The sequence below is a fragment of the Plecotus auritus genome, assembly GCF_963455305.1.
Source record: "Plecotus auritus genome assembly, chromosome: 8".
Taxonomy (NCBI): Eukaryota; Metazoa; Chordata; class Mammalia; order Chiroptera; family Vespertilionidae; genus Plecotus; species Plecotus auritus.
In genome coordinates, this window is record NC_137782.1 from 11,891,377 (window position 1) to 11,914,941 (window position 23,565).

Sequence of the window (23,565 nt, forward strand, 5' to 3'; positions counted from 1 at the left end):
ATTTAAAGGCTGAATAGTCCATTGTATATGTGACCATGTTTTATTCATCCATTCCTCTGTTGATGGACACTTGGGTTGCCCACCTGTTCTTTCTGAAGAAAAGTGTTTCTGGGGAGCCCACTGAATCCAGGGAAGTTGAGGGAAGAGTAAGCATCAGATCTCCAAGTGTTTTTTTTGATCTCTCAGGAGCCTCCACTTCTGGTATGACAGAAGCCAGGGGGAATAAGGGGGACAGAGGGATTGGTTTTGGGGGAGGTTCCAGAGTAAAGGGTCATGGCCTCAAGATGCAAGAGGAGAAGGGGGTGGGTTTAGATGGGTGAGTGGAATGAGCACAGAACAAGGAAGAATGCTGTGGGCCCGACTCTCAGCTGAAGGGAGGAGGTTGAGAAAGGAGGTGAAATTTGTCAAGGAAAGTAAGTGGAGCGATGAGAAAGTGACTGTCTTGCTCTTGGTTATGAAAAGGAAGGGCAGGAGGGAGGGAGAACAAGGAAGGAAGAGAATGAGGCCAAAGGAGTGAACGTGCATCGTGAGTGGTGAATGTGGATGCTGTGGAAGGAACCAGAGCACAGGAACTGAGAGGATGTGCATGGGAGGTGAGGACAGTTCATGGGAGGTGAGGACAGTGCATGGGAGGTGAGGACAGGACCAGATACGGAATTCGCAGGACCCAGTGGAGAATGGAAATGCAGGGGAAATGCAGTGAAGGTACTGAAATGCAGGGCCTTTTTCTTTCCTCTGCGGTCTCCCTCAATGTATTTTTTTAAATTGCTATTTAATGTCACATAAGTAAAAATTTCAACATTAAATTGTTAGCATGAATTTTGACATTCATCTTTCTATTGTGCCAGTTATGTATTTAGTGTTTTTTATTGTGGTAAAATATACTAGTACATAACATAAAATCTGCCATTTTAGCTATTTTGAAGAATACAGTTTAGGGGCATTAAGTACATGCACATTATTCTATACCCCCCCACCCACCACCATACACATGAACTCTATCCATCTTGTAGAAATAAGATTCTGTACCCATAAGAGTGGCAGCCACCACTCCACTTTCCAGAACTTCCCAACTCTGGGTGCCTCATTCACCCACCAATGGGCACCTCAGTTATTTCTACCTTTTGGCTGTTGTGAATAAGCCAAGTTAGTTTTAAATGCAAATGTAAAAGCCGTGAACTCATATGCAGAATCGCCAGAATTACATAGTTTGTACTTCCTAGCTCATACATTTATGAGTATTTTATTCTTTCCACAACAGAGGACACACTGGATGAAATGAAGTCAACTGTCTTTATTTCACTTGACATGCATGCCTGCTTCCATCTTCAGCTCACCGACAGGTAAGTGAGGAAGGGCTTAACGCAGTGGTTCTCAACCTTCCTAATGCCGCGACCCTCTAAAGCAGCGGTTCACGACCCACAGGTTGAGAACCACTAGCAGGGTCGCCTAAGACCATCAGAAAACACAGATATTTACATTACGATTCATAACAGTAGCAAAATTACAGTTATGAAGTAGCAACGAAAATAATTTTATGGTTGGGGGTCCCCACAACATGAGGAACTGTATTAAAGGGTCGTGGCAACCCAAATGCCCATCAGTACATGAATGAATAAAGAAATGTGGCATATGCATGCAGACAGTGGACTGTTGCCCAACTTTTAAAAAATAACCTTGACATCTGTGACAACATGGATGAACATTATATTAAGTGAAATAACCCTGTTACAGAAAACAGATACTGCATGATTCCACCAATATGAGGTATTTAAATTAATCAAAATCATAAAAGGACAGAATAAAATGGTGCATGTCAGGGACTGAAATAAGGGGGAAATTAGAAAGATTTATCATTAGGTAACAAATAAAGATTCTTTTGTGTAAGATGACTAACGTCTAAAATCTGTTGTACAATATAGTACCTATGGCTAATATTACGGTATTGTGCACTCTAAAATATGTAAAAAGGATAGAACTCATGCTAAGTATTCTTAAAAAATAAAGGAAGACCCACAAAAGTAAAAATAAAATAAAATAAAGGGTCACGGCATTGGGAAGGTTGAGAACCACTGGCTTAAAGGAAAAGGAAGTTGAGTTGCCCCATCTTTTCCTTTCTCCTTATATCATCATTTTTAGTGTAAGTGCTTGGCTAATACAGGGAAATAACATGAGTTAAAAAAAAAAGATATGACAGATTCCTTGGTCATTGAAGTGCCATTGTCATCTTTCTGCATTTAAAGCAAGTTCTGGTTTGAATGGGAAGAGCAGCCTCTCGGGCTGTCAGTATCTGCTCCCTCAGTCCTAGCTGTGTGGACATGGAACGTGAGCACAGGATTCCTGCAGGCCACGATGCGTGGGATTTCAGCCAGGCGCGAAGGGAGGACAAGGCAAGGGTGTCATGCAGCTGCATAGTAGCCCCCACTATATTGGAATGGGGCGGCAAAGAGCACAGGACATGGGTGTTCAAGCATAGCTCCTCTCTCCTGCCCATCGGTGTGGCCAGCATGGAGCAGAAGACTTCCACAATTATACAGAAGAACTAAAAATCGATGGCTTTCAGGCCCATTCACTGTGAATGAGCCCCCCAAACCTCTGTGACCCCTGAGTTGATCAGGGCTTCGTACCTGAACCCAGGAATGTCCAGGAAGGGGCCAAGGCAGCCGTAAGAGCGGGTGCAGTTATAGTGAACATTTTCTGTTTTAAAAATGTGTATGTAATACGTTTTAGAAAGTTTTCTTTCTAATGCGTATAATAATATGTATGTATTTTAAGTTCTGATGGCTGGAGGGTTAAGCTTTACATTTCTAGAAAACCTGCTCTGTGGCATACCACATAAGTAAGACTCTATTGAAGCTTTGATGGCCTATAGAAAATGGTTAAGCTCTAGATAATTGCGGAGATAAGTACTTGGAGAGCATGGGCTGTGTCTCCTATTTCTTTTGCACAACTTGGTTAAGATATCGATGCGGTGGTAGGTAAATTCTTGTTGGAGGGCTGTGTATAGCTTGGGGAGGAATTTGAAATACAGTGCACCTGGTGGGTGGCCTCGCTAATTCGACCTACATTTAGAATTGGTTTTCTCTAAAATCTCACAGAAATGTTAACTAGATGTCAAAACATTAAGAAGTATAGTTTGCTCTGCGTTTTTCCAAAAATTATCTATAATAAATTTTTATTAAATGTTAACTCTCAAAAATCATTGTTGAATGAATGAATGAAAAAGGTGAAGTGGAGAGAGGAGATAGCAACTCTATCTACAATTAGGGTTTCAGTTTCTTCACCTTTAACACACATGTTTTAAACTATATGATGTATTCCAAGTTAACATTCTATGCTTCAGGTAATATTATTCAGTTAAAATCATCGCTGCTTGGTAAGAGAAAATTAAGTGCATTTATATTACATGGCAATACATTTACTACCAGGTATTAAACCAACAGTGTTGACAAAATAGAAGAGTAGATGACAGGTGGGGAGGCAGAAGACACATTCTTTCATTTAACTAAGAATTACTAAATGCCTCGGTGTGCCAACATGCTGGGCACAGTGTGGGTTAAAGTAGGAGTTACTATCCCTAACTTCAAGTTGTGAATGTGGAGACAAGTTGGAGACACATAAATAAAATGATTAAAAGGCATTATCAAACCCAATGTCATCAAGAATAAGAATACTGGAGAGACTATGCGTGCCTAGAGAAGAAGTGGTCCCTCTGAGGGCCAAAGCAAGTGTGGAAGTTGCATAATTCCCATTTGTCTATAGCCAGGGTGGGTGCATCTGCTTCTCCACTCTATGGGAAGACTCATGGAGTCTTTAAACCAATCATTCATTCAGCAAAATATTTCTTGAGCACCTACTAAGTGCCAGGCACTGTACAAGGTACTGGAGATACAAAGATGAGCCAAAGATGAAGTTTGATGACTGGAGCCCTGTCACCAAATTGCTCATATGGTGATGGGGGCAGTCATGGTACTGGAGGGTAGTGCAGTGTGGCCGTCTGGATGAACAGACACAGCCGCATGGTGCCTGGCAAGGACCCACTGCAGCTGCCTTTCCTAACGGGTGATGGTAAGCTTCCCATTGTGTCCTAATATGGCCTCAGCATCCTTCTAGACACAGCAACCAGACAATTGCTATCCATCAATCAGACCTGGCACGAAAGACGGAACCTATTTGCTTCCCAGGCACCCGTTTGCTATGGGAGCACAGAGAAGCAGTTGGCTGGCACTTCTTTGGTGGAATTTGGTAAGAAATCATGGAGTGGATACAAATGAAATGGACCTCAGAGGATTAAGTAGGTTGGAATTTGCCAGCTTCCTGTTCACTTCCTGCACTGTTGCTTATTGGTAACTTGGTGAAAAGGTAATAGTACCTGGGAAACATGACTTTTTTTGGTAAGAGTGGACCCTATTTAAGGTCCCCCAGATCAGGACCCAGATGGGAGTAGCAGAGTCCTGGAAGGGATGGAGCCTTGAGGTGGGTAGTGAGGCTGAGCCAACCTGTTGGAGGAAGTCCAGGTCATTGGCCCAGCCCTGGGTTTTCTTTGGCAGAAGAATGTCCAGCCTCTTTATGTAGCTGGTGCCAAGCAGGCCAGGCTCGGTGAGCTCATGGCGTTCTCTGAGTCCTGGAGCTGAAGACTGAGGGTGGAGGGGAGTGGAGGGCTGGAGATAGCTCTAATGGCTTCAGGCCTCCAGCAGGCAGGGCACTGGACCAATGGAGACAGGAAACCTTCTGGGCTTTCAGACGTTGTGTCATATGATTGTTTATCTGGGAAGAGGAAGCCATTCAGGGAGCATTGGTGCCCCATCACCACCTTCTGAGAGGAAAATCCATGTGCTACCCTCCTCACCCATGTGCTGGTGGGACACACACACACACACACACACACACACACACGCACACGCACACACACACAGGCGCATGTCCCTTATCATCCACTCCACGCACGCAGGTGAGGTGAGATTGCCATGTTCAAAGAGAAAAAAGCAGAGCCCCAGTGCCCTGCCACCTACATTTCTACTTAGCTTTGGCTGCAAGGGACCCAGCTCTCCTGTCTCTCTTGGGCAAACTATGACTTGCTGAACCTCAGTTTCTCCATCTGTACAATGAAGGAAGGAAAACTTCTTCAACTGACTACTTGAGAAAATAGATGGAGAAGAGCTGTGAAGAACAGAACAGCTCCATCTATATGATGAGTAATTGTTGTCCTTAGCACAACCATGCAGGTTTGGAGATATGGAGTCACAGCAGACTCTCCCTCTTGGAGGCTCTGAGTGAGAATCTGTTCCATGGCTCTCTCTCAGCTTCTGCGTTTCCCGCAATCCGTGGTGTTCCTTAGCTTATAGATTAAACATTCCAATCTCTGTCTCCATCTTCTCATGTCGTTATTCTCTGTGCCTCTGTGTCTCCAAATTTCCCTCTTTTATAAGGACACCACTCTTTGAATTTAGGACCCACCCTAATCTAGTAAGACCTTATCTTACCTTGATTACATCTGTAAAATTCCCATTTCCAAATAAGGCCACATTCACAGGTTTTAGTAGGACATGAATTTAAGGGGACACTATTCAACCCAGTATACAGGGATTTGGTCAACACTGAAAGAGATCACATCCTGGGAATGCAGCGATGGCAGCCTACAGAGTGTCAGAGAAGACATGGGTGGCAAATGTACTGTTTTATGTTTACGCTCTATCATTCCACGTGGTAAATTGAACATGATCTGGAAATGAAGGCCTGTTCACGTTTTCCTGCATGCTCTGGGTAAGACTTAGATTTGTGCTCTCCATTAGCGAAGCACAGTTAAAACTTTTGAGAGGCATTGTTCATCAACTGTGGGATGGATGATGCAACATCGTGAGTCAATGGTATTAAGGAACTGCAGAGGTAACAAGAGCTTATTGTTTCAAATACAAATAGGTTCTGAAGAGCCATGATATCGTGACTCATACGATAATAGTTCTTCATCCACAGTTCTGGGCTCACTGCTCCCCAAACCCTTGGCATTTCTTAAGTGTTGACAGAGATAAAGGTGTCTTTTGTTACGTTAATAAAGGGACTTTTGGACCTCACCCAAGGATAGGGGCTGGTTGCCAGAAGAACCCACCTTAAGGTTAGAGGTTTAGAACTTTTGGTCTCAAGTACCCACATCCGGGGAAGGAAAAGGGGCTAAAGTCTGAGTTCCATCACCAATGGCCAATGACTTGGTCAGTCATGACTACATACTGAAGCCTCCATAGAAACCCAAGAGAACTGTTTGCTGGTCATTTTTCCAAGATCTTTCTCATTGGGGAACCAGATCACTCCCAGGTGTGCCATGCGGGGCCCCAAGCTCCATAAGGACAGAAGCTCCTTCTTTTCGGACTTCTCCCTGTGTATCCCTTCATCTGGCTGTGGATTCATGTCCTTTGTAATACATCGGTAACCCAGTGAGTCATTCAGCAAATTAATCGAACCAGAGGAGGCGGTTATGGGAACCTCTGATTTATAGCCAGTCTTTTAGAAGCACAGGTAACAGTCTGGGCTTGTGATTGGCAACTGGAGTGTGGTCTTGTAGGGCTGAACCCTTAGCCTGTGGAATCTGATGCTGTCTTCTGGTAGACAGTGTCAGAATTGAGTTGAATTCTTGCACACGCAGCTGGAGTCCACGAATTGCTTGTTGGTGTGGGGAAGGCTCCACACACGTTAGAAGTGGGTTCAAGAACCCTTTCCCACTGGCTTTGTGAGTAATAATGGTGTTGCTACCTTTTCTCAAGATGGGAGATTTAACTAAGAATGGTGCATTTGACAGTAGTTAACAACAAAAAATGAAAAGATGGTTTTTGGACTTGAACAGAAAGAGATGGTGCCTGGAGATTCTGAAGAATCTTTATGTGCACTGATAAAACAATAAATAAATGTGTAAAAACCTCTTCTCTACCCGCTATTCTATATCTTCACCTTTAAGTCACTATTCTTCGAATGGCCATGGATTTTGTAATGCATTTAAAATTCAATTGTTTATGTAGACAGGCACTCACAATGTGCCCTGCACATTCTGAATAAAAGCAGTCCTCTCCTTCCACACAGACTCCGAGGAGGGAAGGGCTCTCGATTTAATTACATCCTAGGTAAATGCACTGCTCTGACCTGGTGCTTGGCTCACTAAGGCCATAGTGGCAGTGCAGTATGTGTGTGTGTTGGGGGGTGGGTGTAGGGATGGGGGTTGGGGAGCAAGGAGACAATATAAACTCAGGGAGAGGGGGAATGAAGGAAAGGAAGTAATACTATGGCATTTTGCAAATTTTGAGGTAACTAGCAAGCTGATATTTTGGTCCTCATAGATGTAGACTGAATCATCGAGAATTATCCCTGGAAGTTGTGTGGGAGAAGTGTGCATGTGTGTACACTTAATTCAACAATTACACTCTGAGCAGGAGGAAGAATGCATAGGCACTGCAGCAGCACAGACTGCTGGAGATCTGGAAGGAGGCTGGGCTTATCTGGGGACCTCGCCTGCCTGGCTTGCTCAGCTGTTCAGCCATGCTTGAGGTGCCAATGGCCATCATCGAACAGCCCTGTTGGTGACCACTCGATTAATCCAGAATATTACTTTAGATGGCTTCACTGACAGAGGCTTGGGAGATGTATGCTTCGAGGCAGAAGGGGATTAGGGGTTGGTTCTCCTGTGGAGAATCACATCAAAGGGTAGATGGACAAAGTGTGGGGCAAGGACTCCTAAAGGCTGGGGGACCAGGTTAGCAAAGGGATGCACCCTCAAGGGACCCACTGTGTAGGGTTGATCCCCAGTTGCTCTCTGCTGGAATATGGGGAAGCCCTATCTTGTGCACAGCTTCAAGTTGTCCAGACTTACCTTTTAATTCCCTTGAGTTATTGCCACCCTTTATTACCCAAGAGAGCCTTTGCAGGCCCTGGTATGGCAAATAAAACAACAAGTAGGTCTGAGGGGCCTGGCCTGCCCCCACCAGCTTTTCCCTGGGGCTATTGGGGGGGATTCAGCATCATCTCAAGGGAGATGGTAACTGGAGTTTGGGGTCAGGACCTGAAGGGCAAGGTTGACTGTGGCCCAGCTGGGAGCAGCGGGAGGCACACTAGACACTGAGGAAGAACTTCCGGCGGAACTAAAAGTAGCACTTCCGGATCCTCCGTATTTTCTGGGGGAAGCTGGCCCCTGGAAGGCCTGGTGGTTGTGTACTTGGATTACACATGTATGTTTAAAAATCAAGACTTAACACTGGTTATATTTGGTGGGTTATTACAGACAGTTTACATTTGTTTTCTGTTTTCTTTGGCCCTGCTAAAGAAAAAATTCCTGTGACATTTTTTAAAATGGCAAGGAAGACTTTGTTTAAGTCTATTGCAAAAGGGGGAATTGCAATGGAGGAGAGAGATCAACCAGGAGAAGTGAGGATTTATAGCCCAGGAAGTATGGGGGTCTGTGGATGGAAATTACTAAGAGGAGACATCAGAGGTAGGTGGTTTCTTGCTAAATTGACCTAATAGGATTCTTGCTAAAGGCAGGCCGCGGTCAGATAACAAGGGTGGGGGATGAGGAATTTGATCAGATATCAGGGAGGGGGGAGTTTCTCAATAAACGGACATAGCAGGATTCTTGCTACAACTGGACTAGTCAGAAACAGGCAGGGTCCAAGGGCCAGGCTAAGCCAAAAAAGAGGGCTCCGAGGAGCTGGTCTGAAGTTTGGTCAAGAAGAGAAACTTCGTTATCCCATAAGGACCGCAACGGTATAGCCATTTAAAATAAGAAATGGAAATGGATAGAAATTTCTTTTTAATAATAAAAATATCTTCTCATGAGGTATGGCAAATAAATGCAACGTGTAATCTTGGATTGGATCTCGAGCAGAATTTATTTTTCATTTTTGCCATTAGTGTGACAATTGGAAAAATCTAAATATGGTTTACATTGGATAACAGCATTGATGGCAATTTCCCAATTTTAATGACTATGGAAGAAAATGTCCTTGTTAAAAACACTGAATAATTTTTCAGTGAAAGAGCACCATGCCTTCAGTTTACTCTCAAATGTTTAGGAAAAAATAATGTCTCTGAAGACAGACAGCAGGACAAAGCGCCCAGGGGAACTGCTGCATTTGGGGAACCTGTGGGAAGGTATCTGGGAGTTCTTTATACTATCTTTGTAACTTTTATAAAAATCTGAAATTATTTCAAAAGAAAAACTTTTTTAAAAAGAGAGAAAACCTTATCTAAGCTTAAAGGACAGTGTCAAATGCCACCTTTCCCAGTAAGGTGCTTTCAGCTGAGTCAGCACCTCACCCAACCTGCCTTGTGGTAACGTGGACCATTTTCTTGACATTCTCTTCAGCCTTGATTTCCTCAGAGCCTCTTCTTTCTTTCTCTTCTAGAGGCAGCCACAGGATGGGTCCCCAGGCAGCCTCTGTACTTCCCAGCTGTGGGACCTTGGTCATTGCCACTGCTATTGGTACTGGATATCTCATCCACAAAATGATCTTTACAAAATGTATTGCACACAGTCACGCGGAACTCAGAACAATGCATGCCATGAGTTCCAAGTCCAGAAGGAACTCTGTAAATGTTAATTCCGTTCTCTTCCCTTTTCTTGAATCAGCCTCTCACCACCCTTGGGTCATAGGTAAATGTTTGAATCCCATTGTGTGATAATTTCTGTAAAATTTATGTCAACAACTGATATTAGCAATTTACAGTTTTACACATTAACCCCTTCATGAATGTAACACTTGCCCATACCTTTTCTTATCTGGTTACCCTAGAAGCCTATGGAGTAGAAAAGGTCCCATTATTGCCTCTTTTATATATATTTGGAAACAGAGGCACTGAGGAGATGAATGACATACTTTTCTAATTTATATGGCTGATACTAGTAAGTAGTAGACTCTGGCAGGAGCCAGAAAATCTCATTATTTGTGGCAAACATTTTTTTTTATAGATGCTCCTTGACTTACAATGGGGTTATCTCCTGATAACCCCATTGTAAGTTGAAAATGCATTTAATACACCTACTGAACATCATAGCTTAACCTAGCCTACCTAGAACATGCTCAGGAATACATTAGGCTACAGTTGGACAAAATAATCTCTCTGCTTCTGTACAGCATCATAAGGAAGTATTGTACCACATATCACTAGCCTAGGAAAAGATAAAAATTCAAAATAAGATTTCTACCGAGTGCTTATCACTTTTGCACGATTTTAAACTAAAAAAAAATGAAGTTGAACCATTGTAAGTCAGGTTCCGTGTAGTGGCACCTCCATACAAACAAGCAAATTGCAAACGCATCTTAACAAAATTCACGAGGTCTCTGTCCTCATGTGTTACCACTGACTCCTCCATCCTAAAGTGATGTTTTGTTCATTCTGTTTATTAATCTTTTAATGAGCACCTACTAGGTGCTAAGCATATGTCAGGCACTTAGGACACTAAAGGATGGGTAAGAAGTTTGAAGTCCTGTGGGGGGGGGGGGGCAGAACTGAGCAAAAATTATAAATGCAGTATAATAGCTGCTGTCATTAGAATATTAACGATGCAGACCGTCCTCCTTCTAATTGCTCTTAAATGTATAAAAGTTATGCCTGTGGCGATTAGGTTCTGGAGCCCTGAAGCTCACTGTCTGGAACATGGGACATTCCTCTTAAAGCTCACGGCATGGAAAGGCATTCAGTGACGTGCAGCTATTAAACATCTGCTCTGAGCCAACTGTACCTAGGGAAGGAAGGAGAACCTTTCTGCTCTAAAGGCATTTCTAATTTAGAACCCATATCCCTCTTTTCTCATCCCCAGAGCTGCATTCCTCGTTGTCTGCAGTGTCTTGCTATTCCAGGGCTGGGATCCTCCAAGAACTCCTTAAACACACCCCATGCTCTGGCTTAGAAGCTTGACCACGTGGACAGGGTCAGCTGTACTCCAAATGACTGAAGACCCTTGAATGAAAGGAAACGAGATAGACAACCTAATTTAGCAGGGAGACAGACAACCTAATTTGGAGGGCAATGGCTTCCAGGGCTGCTAAGAGCAAGGATATTATTTTGCCACTGGAAGCTCTAGCAACTTGGAAGACTTGACATCCCGAATCTGAAGACCTCTTAGTTTCCAGGACAGACTTCTCTAGACGTACATGCTCTTTTGAATGGGTTGGATAGGTAGTTGTTCAGCTGAAGGACTGACATTTATTTACTAGGAAAAGCCAGGCCTCTCTGGCAAATGAAACATGACTCACACAACCCTTTGTTCCAGGCGCCCCTTTCACGTGTGTCTGGCTTCGTGCTGCACATCCTATTCCGAGGGATTTTCCTTGTCTTCACCACTCCTAGTAGATGGTGCCTTGTAATGGTGCAATTATTACACGAATGAATGAAACGATTAAAAAATACACACAAACATCCCTCCGAGCAACCCTGGGAAGAAGTGCCAAGCAAAAGGTCTACAAATTTCTTGTAATGAATTTTGTAAAGGAGGCCATCGACTATCTCAAAAGACACGCCTCGGACATCAACAGCCCCGCTGCATTTTTATTAGTCTGTAGCCAGAATGGGGCCAGGAGGGAGGGATTGGCTTTCTCGCCTGTCCTGGGCATCTCTCTGCTCAGGTTAGGGCAGGCCCTGTAGGAGTTTGAGGACTGTGTCTGAGGGAGGGGGTCCGGAGAGCCTCGCTGACAGCCAGGTACAGTCGTCGTGCTAAGAAGGGCAAAAGTTCCCGTGTGTGTCTGGGAGCGCACAGGTTAGAAGGATAAACCAGCTCCTGAGTGCCCTCGCCCGCTGGTGGCCAGACCGTCTGCCCCAGCGTTGTCTCGCCCACGATAACTCACCCCCCTTACCCCCTTCCCCCCTCCCCACCCCCCAGGCCGAGAAAATCCTCCTCTTCCCTAGGAAGGGCCTTTTACGCTGTCCCCCGACCCGGACTCTCCAACCAAAGGTGTCCGCGGGGACCGGGCTTGGCGGTGAGGGGCGGAGCCAAACCCTCCCAGGGCCCGCCCCTTGGCTGCGTGGCTGGGGGATTGGATGCTTCGGAAGGCCGCCTTCAGGGCTGTCCAGGGGTGGACCGGTGGTACCGGGCGCAGGTGCGGGGTGCGGGGGACTCCCACCCGCGAAGTTGGGGGGACCCTGAGTCCGAGTGACCTCTAAGGCGGGGTTGCCCGCAGGAATTGGGGCGCCCTGGAGTGCCGCAAGCCCGTGGTTTCTGGCGGCGGAGAGGGATCTTTCTGAGCTCGCTGAAATTCCGATAGCATTTGGGAAACTTCTCCCCCCTACTCCTTGCTTCCTACTTTCGCGTGGAAAAGCAGTTGCTGGGTTGTTTTAGTTCCTCTCAATCGGACTCTGTAAAAATAGCCGTGCGCTCTCGGCCTCCCCGCTGCCCCGGGCCGGGTGTGAACCTAAAAATACCCGGCGGGTTGGAGCCTGTGCTCCGGATGCCGGCGGGTCCGGCCGGGCCGCAGAGGGCGTCTGGAGACCAGAGAAACGGAGGCCGCCTGGCCCCTCGCCTGGGCCAGGGCTGTCCCTTTAAATCCTGGAGGAGGCAAAGAGAAAAAAGGAAAGAAAGAAAAAAGACGCGGAGCCCTGAGCGACTGGTGGCTGTGCCTGGTCCCCCACTCCACCCCCGCGCCGCGTCCAGCCAGCAGCCCGCCGCCTCCGCGGGTCTGGGGAGCCCCCCGCAGCGCCGCCCACCGCCACAGTTACTGTCAAAATAGAAATTAAGCGGAGCCCAGGAGGTGGAGCCGCAGCAAGTGCATGTGTGGCGGGCGAGGAGGGAGCGCAGGGGAAGGGGCGGGCGCGAGGGAGAGGCGACCACAGACATCCGGGCCCTTAAGCCCACTGCGCCCCCCGAGCGGGTGGCGCGGGCAGCGGGGACGCCCGGCGCGGGGCGCGGGGCTGACAGCAGCGGCGGAGGCGGGGCCCCAGGAGGGCGGGGGCACGGCGCGGGGAGGGAGGAGCTGCCCGGGAGCCGCTCGGTTCCACACCCGCCGGCGCAGCCCCGCCACGAGACTCTGACAGCCGCGGGCCCGTGCTGCTCCCCGGCGCACCGGGACGGACCGGCCGCGGCAGCGGCGGCGAAGGAGGACGCGAGGACCGCGGCCCAGCGCCAAGTGCGGGAGGCGCGCGGTGGCTCTGGCGGCGCGCAGAGGTGAGTTGGCTTCGCGCGCAGGGCTCGGGCACCAGCTGGGAAGGCTGCGGTCTCCCTCGCACCTTAGCTGCCGAGGCGGGTCGGGGGGTCGCAGGGCTCCAGAAAGGTAGCTGTGCGTCGCCAACGCCGGAAAGCGATGTCGGGGGGCTGTTGCTAGGAGGCCGGCTGATCGCGCGCCCAGGGCACCGGCGGGGGCAGGGGCGCCCCAGCGCGCCGGGCAGGAGGCGGGGGGCTGTGGTGGCTATTCAGGGGCTCCGTGTGGCAGCCATGCCACGGGAGGAGGCGGGAGGAAGGAGAGCGGGAGGAGGGGAGAGCCAGCGGAGAGCGAGCCAGAGCGCGGGCGCCGCGCCTCCTGGCTGGCACCGCGGCCCGGAGCGAAGTGGCGCGCGGGGCTGGAAGGGAACTTCTGCGGGCGCGTGCGGCCCCGGCTGGGCGGCGCCTCCTGGCCCGGGCCGGGCGGGCCCGTCGGCAGCCACAGGTGGTTTCTGCCGAAAGTTTTACCGCACATCTGTCCGGAAGGCGCGGGAGCATTTTGGAGAGGGACGATTTCCTGAGACTCTGGCACCCGCACCTCATATTGTCTTATCTTCAAGATTAGAAAAGGAGCAGGAAGTCTGGGATCCCGCATCCCACGATGTGGCTCAAGGGCTTCCTGGCGGAGCGGCCCAGAGGTGACGCTGCGGGACCCTAAGACCCATGCTGCTGTCCAGTTGGGAAGTTGCGGGAAATGGGCGCACGCACATGGGTCCTGCGTGCCTGGGGAAAGAGGAGTCGAGGCCAGCCTGGGGTCCGCTCAGGGCAGCACGGGGTCTCTTCCTAGGAACCGCGCGAGCGCCCTCGCTCCGGGTGTGCGCATCTCCTGCTCCTGTGAAAGCGAATCGTCTCTGGCCGCTGTGCTGCTTTGTTGTTCGGGCTGGTTGTCTGATTTCACTCGGAAGGGGGCCAGGGGGGCACCAAGGGAAGCAGAGCGCCGGCATCTCTCAAAGCCGCGTAGGATGGTGCCCACGCCTGGGCAGCGAGGGGCCAGGGCCGAGGGGAGCCTGTGATAGGTGGCGTGTGCTGCCTGCCCGCGGAGCTTCGCCAGACTATTCACAAGGCTGGGGCTGGGTTTTCTGGGGCACCTGGGACGGAAAGAAGAGGGAGGAGGGCGGGAAGGGAAGACCCCCAGAAGAGGAAGATATGCTGTGGTCAGCTCTGAGAGAGAGGTTCAGAGAAGTCCTGTGGTTTGGCCCCGTTCCTCTTTGGCCGCGTTGACGAATTCAGGGTAGGGAGGTTAGAACCACCCCGGTAGGTCCGTCCTGGGCTGAAAGAAATCATTTTCTCCGAAGTGGGTCTGATACCCAGTTGTTGCAAGTTGGCACAGAACTCCTGAGAGCTGGAAACAGCCCTTCATTCTGGCTGGTCCTGCTCCCACTCCCTGTTCCCCCAGCCCAACAGGTACCTGAGCAGAAGTGTGTCCTTCCTTTAAAGAAGGCCACCGAGTTTTGAAGCTGAAAGAGAACCTAGGAATTAGGAGAGCTCATTTTACAGATGAGCAAACTCCAGGCCCAAGGAAGGAAAGCGACCGGTCACAGTGTTAGAGGCCTGGGGAGACTGGAATTGACACCAGCCTCCCAGTCAGGGTGGGGAGAGCTCCCTCACCAAGGCCCAAGGGCCTGAGGTCAGAAATGCCACCCCCTCCCCCAGACTCATCAAGGGCGTGTTATCTGGTACTTTCTATGACCATGGGTGCCAGCAAATTTCCAGTCTTCTGCCCTTGACTTAAAAAAATCAGGACTGACTGTCACTGCAGAGTCCAGTCGGACACTACCCCAACTTTTCCTGCTCCCTCCTCACCCCAAAGTCCTCACACTCCTTTTGTAACATAATGTGGCTTGATTAACATAAAGACGACTTTGCAGCTCATCTCATTCTGAAGCACCCACTTTCCGTAGCATGCCAGAGCTCTGTTTTCCTGGTAATTAGGTTTTACAGATATTTTTGAAAGAGAGCCCAAATTCTAGATCAATTATACTTGGACACAAATGCTGTGCTGTTGTGGATACCAAATGAGAAAGATGAGCAATTATCTGAGAGTTTTGGAATAAATGTTGTTATGAGTATTTGACACAGCTATTAAGACATCAATGAGTGGGTTTTCAGCAAATGTTTTTATGCTGCATTTTATTGAGCAAACAAAGTGTCTTAATGAAAAAGACCTGGGAGTTGGCCACTTACATTGTAACCATATGTTTCTTACTAGTGTGTATAGGTGGGAAAGATTTGAATAATAAGCAGAAGGATTGTTGATTCTAGGGCAGTGCTTATTCCTCAGTCTATAATGTCATGTACAGCCCAGCGGAATCATATTAAATTAAAAAAAAAGTTGGGGTGTGATGCATGTCAGTCTGTATTCGTCAGATATGACTTGTGAGAGAGGATATTTTGTAAGTTTTACTGCTTTCATGTATCAAGAATCCAATGCAGCAGCAAGAATCCAAGGCTGATGCAGTGTTGCTAAGTGTAATTCTGCTTTCATGAACAGATAAGAATCAGTGTCCCTGGAGTTGTGCTTGGGGCTCCCATCAAAGAAACCAAGACCTGGGGTCATAAAGATAGCCCATGTGACATTTTGACAGTGCCTTTCACTTTCGATGCATGCCAGTCTCCTCCGTGGTTCACAGTTCAGCTATCTGTCCATCTTACAGGTGGGGAAACTGAGGCAGGGAGCGGGAGAGTGTATTATTTCTATAATGTCATTCAGTTCAGTGCCGCTTGGGGTGTCTGGGTTGACCAGGGAGTAAGAGGGCTCCTGAAAATATTGGCCCTTTCAGCACTGCAATAACAAGGGGGTGTAGAGGTGTGGCGGGCTTGCAGTTACACTGCATGGGAGGCCAGTCACTCCAATGGGGGCCTGAAGAACTTTGTTCCTCCCCCGCCCGCTGCTGTGGGTGAGTAGTTCTCCTCCCTCTCACTGCAGGCTGTGGGAACTTGGGCGAGGAGGGACCAGCTGGCTGAGGCTGGGGCGGGGGTGTGGGATCTGTGCCTGTGTAGGGCTGAAGGAGTGCAGGCTGTTTATAACCCCTCCTCCCCTCTGGGGAAGAAGCGATTCAAGGGTCTGGGTCCATCCTTGGTGCTGACTTCTCCCCAGGATGCTGTGCCCCACTGGGAAAAACCTGCCATCCAAATGCATGGAGGGTATTGGGGTGACAGGTGTGGAGGGGCTGCTGCTCTGGCGGACTTAGGATTCGAGGATTTCCTAGAGCTAGTGTGTGCACTTTTCTCAGGCACTGACCCCCATTTGCACATAGTGAGGGACACCCCAGAAATCTCACAGAGCAGAACTTAAGAACCTGCGGAAGGGGGGACCATCGCGGTTCTGAATAATGACAACAATGATTTTTATGCAGGAGGAGATTGTGAAAGCGACATGTTGGGTGGTTCCTCTGACGCAGCGTGGCATTTCTGTGGGTGCTGGTTGAGGTTTGAGGCCTGCACACAGAGCTCTTTCCCTCCTTCCCCACACCTGCCCCAGACTAGTCCCTCTGGGCCCCTTACCCCCCCACCCCCACCCCGCACCGTTCAGACCAACACCAAAGTCCTCCTTTGTCTTTGAATAAATAGCACCCCCCACCCCTCCGGTTGAGACTGGGCATAGTTTCTCCCTGGGTTGGTGGAGGGAGGGGGGCAGAGGAAGCAGGCAAGGCACTGAGCTTGTCTCTGTTAGCCCCTTGGAGTGAATTAATCCACTGATCAGCACCATTTCAGAAGCTCACAGCAGGTCTCACCAGGGAGAGAAGACTTAAGTGGGCAGTCCTTCATGGAGAGGCGGGCGCTGGGCAGCTCCTGGTGAGCCCGGCACAGGCTTTGCCTGCAGGCGCTTTTAAGGGCAGGGCTTGTGTGTTGCTCACGGTCACGCCCTCAGCACCCAGCACAAGGCTGGGACATGGAAAATGTTTGTTGAGTAAGTGCCGAGGGCTGAGAACAGGTGGGTGGGTGGATAGCAGTCAGGTTTGTTTCATCGTTGCCATCAGCTGCGCTCCTTGGCACTGGGAAGGGGGTGTCTGGAGGGCAAGGACATAGAAGCGGATTGTGGATGAGAAGAGATGGGATTCCATAGGCGTTCTGAGAGCCCTGGGACAGGCTGATTGACCACTCCACACAACTAGAGATGCAGGGAACACTCAGCCATCGATCCAACGGGCCTGGATGACGTTCTTCTCTATGCGCTGTCACTGCACAGTCCAGCCTCACAGAGCAGGCAGCGCGAGTTTCCTGTAGGAAGGCAGGTAGGCCACCCCTTTGCGTACCCTCCTGTGGACACTCTGGGACTGGCCCCTGCCTGCCTCTCTGACCCCCTTACACGCCTGTGCTCCCCGCCGCCCAGATCCTTTTGTTCTTTAAACACACCAAGCTCATGTATTTCCCTTTGGCTGTCCGTGTGTGGAGTGCCCTTCCCTCAGCTCTTCCCTGCGGGCTCCTCCTTGTCTCCTAGGTCTCCACGGGAACAGCGCCCTGCAGTGTACTCTTCACAGCACCCAACTCCATCTGGGAGAAAGCCTTGATTCTGTTTTTGTTTAGTACTTGTGTCTTCCACTAGAATGTACGCTCCGTGAGTATCTCTAGAACAGTGCCTGGCATGCCGCACTGCCCAAGGAAATAGTTGGTGAGTGAATATGCCCATGAGTGCTGGGGGTGGGGGTTGGGGGTTGGGGGGAGATAAAAATGAGTCAGCCGGGGACCCTGTTCTCAGATTTCTTCAGTCTAGAGGCAGGAACAAAGCCTGTTCATACACACTCCGATATGTGGCGGGGAGGGAAGGTGGCCTTCAAGAGGTACAGCCCAGGAGAGCCACGGGCAAGCGGCGTTGGCCCAGATTCAACAAGGCTGGTGGCTTAGGCAGAGGGGTCTTCTTTCAGGTGTGATATTAGGAGCTGGGAGCTCTGGCAGCTGACCCACCTCCAGGACTAGTTAGTTTCCCTAGTATGTTTGCTTGGCCTCTCTCTCTCTCTCTCTCTCTCTCTCTCTGTTTATTTACTTCTTTGGTGGGCAAGAGTTCCAAGCAGAATGCCATCCTTGGAGAGTCAGGAATGTTGTGTTTTTCCACCAGCTCCATTCATTCGCAGCCTCCTCAGCACAGCTGTGGACAGCTGGCTGCCAGCATGGATGCAGGGAGGGTTTCTCTCCAGGGCCAAGGGGCACACTCAGCCCTGCAGGAATGGGGAATTTCATTTGTGTTTCACACCCTGCTGATTTCCAAACCCCACTGAAATGGTGCCTGTAAAAACAGATTCATGAGGAAATTAAAAAACTATTAGCATTCAGTTTACTGCTTATTTTTTTTTATTGTAAAAGCAATCAGAGTCATAGGAAATTTGGAAAATATGGAAAGGTGTAAAATTAAAACAAAAAAAAACAGCTGCAACATCCAAATTTGGGTGTACTTCCTTTCAGTCTTTTTTTTTCTGTACCCACCAACACATATATACACATGCATATACACACATGTATACACATGCACACACATGTAACTATAATTAGGATTACGCATCATTTTCTAAAACTTTAAAAACCTGTACCATCTTTTAATAATAAACAAAAAGCGTTTTGTTTTTTTTTCTCTTGGGAGTCTGAGACATTCTTACCATGAATCATTGATATTTGGAAGAGAATGTATTTTCCACATCTCACCAGCAGAGATTTCAGCCAGCCTTACCTTCTGTAGTTTGAATTAGAAAAACAGCCCTCCCCGCCCCCAGCACATTAGGATGTGCTCAGCATCGTACTTCTCACTCCTCACCTCTCCATCATGGGTATATGGTACTGCGAGCTGTCCCCTCCCTGAGCATTCTGTCACACTTACCAGTGACATCATAATGTTCTTTGGAAATATATTTTAATGGATGTGTAGTGTTCCTTCACACAATGTATCGTACTTTAATCGTTACTAAAAAACAAAACCCTAGGGCCCATTAACCAATTATTTTGACCCAAAAATAAGAGCAGCAGGAGAGTCTCCAGAAACGTGGACTCACGTTTAGGGCATCACTGTTTGGGGACCACCTTGGCTCCTTCAGGAGACCAGGGACTCAGTGGCTGTCACTTCAGTGTCCAGGGTTTAAAAGAATGCCTGGTGCTGATGAATGAAATACAGGATCCTTCCCAGGGGAGGTGAGACCCTGACTGAACCCTCCGAGGTGAAGGCCTCTTTTGGGAGTGCGTTTGGCTGGGGAGGGGGCATGGGGCTCTGGGGGGGGGGGGAGGGACAGATCATCACATTCTGGGAAGCAGAGCAGGAAAGGGGCAGCATGGAAAGCAGTTCTCGGACTCAACCGTTTAATGGTTTTTGGTGGAGGTGACATTTTGGTGGGGTCTTGGTATAGGCTCAGAGGCTACCCAGGCAGGAGCAGTGGGCCAGGGGAAGCCTTGGGGTTAAGAGAGAAAAAACAGGTTGCCAGCCCAGCAGGAGCGGGTGCAGCCCAGCCAGGAAATGGCAAGAGACGGAGACCCTTCCAGAGACCCTTCCAAGTCGTAGCTTCTAGGATTCCAGAACCCAGTCCTGGGGAAGGTGGGTCCTTGGGGATCACAGGGCCCCACCCTGCTTCCAGGCACGTATCATCCCCATTCTGCAGATTAGGAAACTGAGGCATCGGACAGTTCAGGGATGTGGAAGAGCATGAGTTTGGGAGCTGATCAGACCTGATTCCTATGGCATGGCCACTTTTTCGGGATCACTTTGGGCATGTTACTCAACCTCTTTAAGCTTCCGTTTCGTCATCTAGAAAATGGTGAACACCAACTTCCTAGGGTGGTTGGGAAAATGAGGTGCATGTGATATTATACACAAGGTACCCAGCACAGATCCTGGCAATGAGGGGTCCCTCCCGGCAAGCCACTGTCATTCATGTGTTTTGTGAATTTCTATTCCTAGCCTGACGAGAGAGGTGAGAGAACACCAAGGGTGAAACGGGAGGAAGGAAAGGGCTGTAGGAACCTGATTTGTCCTTGCCCAGTGACAGGTGAATTGATATTCCTGAGGGAGCCATTCCACGTTTATGGGCCTCAGTTTCCTATCTGCAAGATGAGGCTGGATCATCTCTGAGAGCTATTCTGGCTCTGGTATTCGCTAATTCCTGAGTTAAAGACGTGGAAACCAAATCCAGCCACTTCCTAAGTTTGGAGCGGGTGGGGCTGGGGCTGGAGAGAAAGTTTGGGCAGCAGAGGGGACTTCTGGGCCCCACGTATGGAAGCTGCTCTTTAGAAAGTTCTGTCGGTACAACTTCGAGAGACAGTGCACGCTTCTCTAAGAATGGATGGTACCCGTCACCCCGTGAAGTTGCCTTTATTGAAGAGTACATTTGGGGAGTGAGGGAGGCAGACATTAACTATTATTTTTAAAAAGTGACATATTTTCATTGTTTTTAAATCCTGGAACTTCCGCTTGTTCCTGGGTCATCCCACATGGCTGTGAATGGAAGCCATAAGAGCGGGGAGGGGCTCTCGGGAAATATTAGAACAAAAAAGGAAATATTTCAGCCCTGTCATCAATGGGCACTTGGCCTGTCCAGAGAGGATGTGGGGAGAGGGAGGGAAAAGCAGCAGGTGTGTTTGGAGGGAAGGGTGTGTCCGCCAATGTATTTTAAGCTCCTGAAGTCAGAGGCTCTGGTTTTGTTGCACTCTGGTGAGGAGGGATTTGAGGCTTTTTATCTTCTTGCCACAGACTTCTGGGGAAGGGGGAAGAAAGGAAACACTCTCTCCTTTTCAAGGAGTGTCTTCTTTTTAAATTAGATTGTCACTAAGTAACTAGCTGTGTCTACCTGAGGACTGTCACTTTAAAAGTACATATATACATATTATTGATTTCAGAGAGGAAGGGAGAGGGAGAGAGAGATAGAAACATCAGTGATGAGAGAGAACCATTGATTGGCTGCCTCCTGCATGACCCACATTGGGGTTCAAGCCTGCAACGGGGATTCGAACCATGACCTCCTGGTTCATAGGTTAGCGCTCAGCCACTGAGCCACGCCCGGCAGGCCGAGGACTGCCACCCTTATACAGGAAAGAGCCTGCGAGCTCCAAAGCTGGTCCAAACACTTCCATTCATGAGTGAAGAGACTGAGGGTCAGAGAGGCCCCACCACTCGCTAACATCCCCCAGGACAGCAGCAAGGAGCCAGGAGCTGAAACCAGGGCCCACAGCCCTGCTGCAGTGTCCTCTCCGCTGCGTAGGGGGCCTCCTTGCTGTTCGTCTCCTACACAGTTAACAGATGACTCAGCCCGGCTGCCTTGAACCATTTTTTAAAGGAGGATTTCTTTTTATGTTTTCTGAAACTAGATTTTTATTACTTTTCCACACATTGTTTGCTTTGAATTTTTAATTTAATTTTTCCCTGAATAGGTCAATACTTACATGGTTTAAAATTCAAAAGGTACAAAAGGGTATTCACGGCGAAACAACTTTCTGTCACCCCATCTCTTAGTTCCCTTCCCTCCCGAGGAGACCACTGTTCCTGGTCCCTTCAGTTTAAAGATATTTGGTGCATGTGCAGGAACATATGTATGTGTGCACACATACGTGTGCGTGTGTATTGTTAATTTTTTTATCTACATGGAAGCATATAATACATATTACATTTCAGTTTACATTTTCTACCAAAAATATATCTTGGATTTACCTGACTATCTGACAATAAGGAATATCATTCCTTTTTGCTAGTTTGTTTTAGCTGCATGGATTCCATCATATGGCTATACCATGACGTATCTAAGCAGCCCCTTATACAGGGATATTTTGATTGTTTCCAGTCTTTTGTTTAAACAGCACCCTTGGTTTTTATCCAGTGATTTTTTTTTTTAATGAAAGCAGTCCTTGAGTTTTTTGAATACAGGCAAATTGATAGCATTCTACTAAGCTTGCTGATTTTTTGCTTGCAAGATGCTTCAAAGAATAAAATTACTTAATTGTTTAAGGATTAATAGCAGGAGAAACAATTTTTGCATTGAACTCCCTGGACAATGAATCATATAGTTGACATTCACTTATTAAACCAGTGTTTCTTGAGTTGCTACTATGTGCTGGGCACTGGGCGCTGGGCTAGGTGGTGGGGGTGGGGAGAACAAAGAAGAAAGGGCATGCAGGATGGTGCTCACATTCTGGGCACGGAGTGGGGGCTGGAGGGTGGCTTTTATAGGAGAAGAGGACAGTTACAGTAGCAGTGGGGGCAGCTTTGATGAAGGAACATAAACATCACAGAGGGAGTGTTGGTCCCTTGACTTGGGGATGGGGTGCAGGGTGTCCGGGAGGGCGCTCTAGGCTGACTGGCATGTGTGAGTAGCAAGGTTTATTGACCACAGCTTGCAACACCATGGCCTTGAGCCCTCTCAGCTCCCTCCCTCAGTCACTGCCTCTCTGCAAGGTCCTCCAGAGGGCAGGGTCTGGGACCCAGGCTCAGTCAGGCAGACGCTGCAGGTCCTTGGTGTGTCCTGCTGACCTTGAGGGCCTTGAGCTCCTCTTTATTTCAGAGAAATGGGCCTGACTTCAGTCTGGAGAACAAGGCTCTCCCTGGGGCCAATCCCTTCTCAGCAAATGGGCAGTGATGGGTGAGCAGCCCTGTGGACAGAGGGGTTGTGGTCAGTGGGGAGAAATCGACCCCACGGTGTTGAAGGAGGCCCCCTGGAGCTGCCTGAACTAGAGATTCCTGGGCTTCCCCTGTGTATGCACATCTGTGTTCCCCTTCTGAATCGGGGTGGGGGGGAACACCTTCTCAGGAATGCTGGCCCCTGCCCTGGCAGCCTGCCCTACTGGGGCTCAGAATGCTGTCCTGAAGCAGCCACAGGCTGAGTGTGGACCATTATCAGCGTGTCTGCAGGCAACAAGCCACAGTTGCCGAAGAGTTGCAGATGGACCCTAGAAACCACTGTCACAAAGAATCGTTGCTACTTTTGTGTGTGTGTGTGTGTGTGTGTGTGTGTGTGTGTGGTGTGTGTGTGTGTGTGTGTGTGTGTGTGTGTGCGCGCGCGCGCGCAAGGAGGGAGCTGGGATCCCACAGAGGGCACAAGGTGCTTGGAGCTCCCACCGTGATTGCAGCGCTGCGCCAAGTTCTGCAGGTGATCAGAGGAAGCCCGGGTCATGGTCTTGACCTTGGGGACCTGAAAGTCTGGTTGGGAAGAAGATGAGGCTTATAACACACACACACACCAGCCTTATACCCAAGGTCTGAGGGGCGTAGTCTAGGGCTGTAAGAAGAAAAGAGAGGTTGTGTGCCCGGAGTTAGCATGACGGGGGACTTCGGGCAAACCTCAGGAAGAGCACATGGTGGGGGTACTGACAGCAGTTCAGCAACGGCTGCATGGCAGGCCCTGCTGGGTGTGATGCACCTACTACTGCTCACAGCAGCTTTCAATGAGAAGTTATTATTCCCGGTTAACTGGTGCAGAACGGAGGCTTGGACT

General features: G+C 48.9%; 1 protein-coding gene across 1 annotated transcript in view; it reads left to right on the plus strand.

Annotated features, from left to right (window-relative positions):
- Positions 1 to 12,935: 12,935 nt before the first annotated feature.
- Positions 12,936 to 23,565, plus strand: part of ZBTB7C (zinc finger and BTB domain containing 7C) — a 299,836-nt gene continuing 289,206 nt past the window's right edge. Inside the window, exon 1 of the mRNA XM_080685708.1 lies at positions 12,936 to 13,135. The gene's annotated coding sequence lies outside the window, so the exon portion shown is untranslated. The remainder of the gene's footprint in view (positions 13,136 to 23,565) is intronic.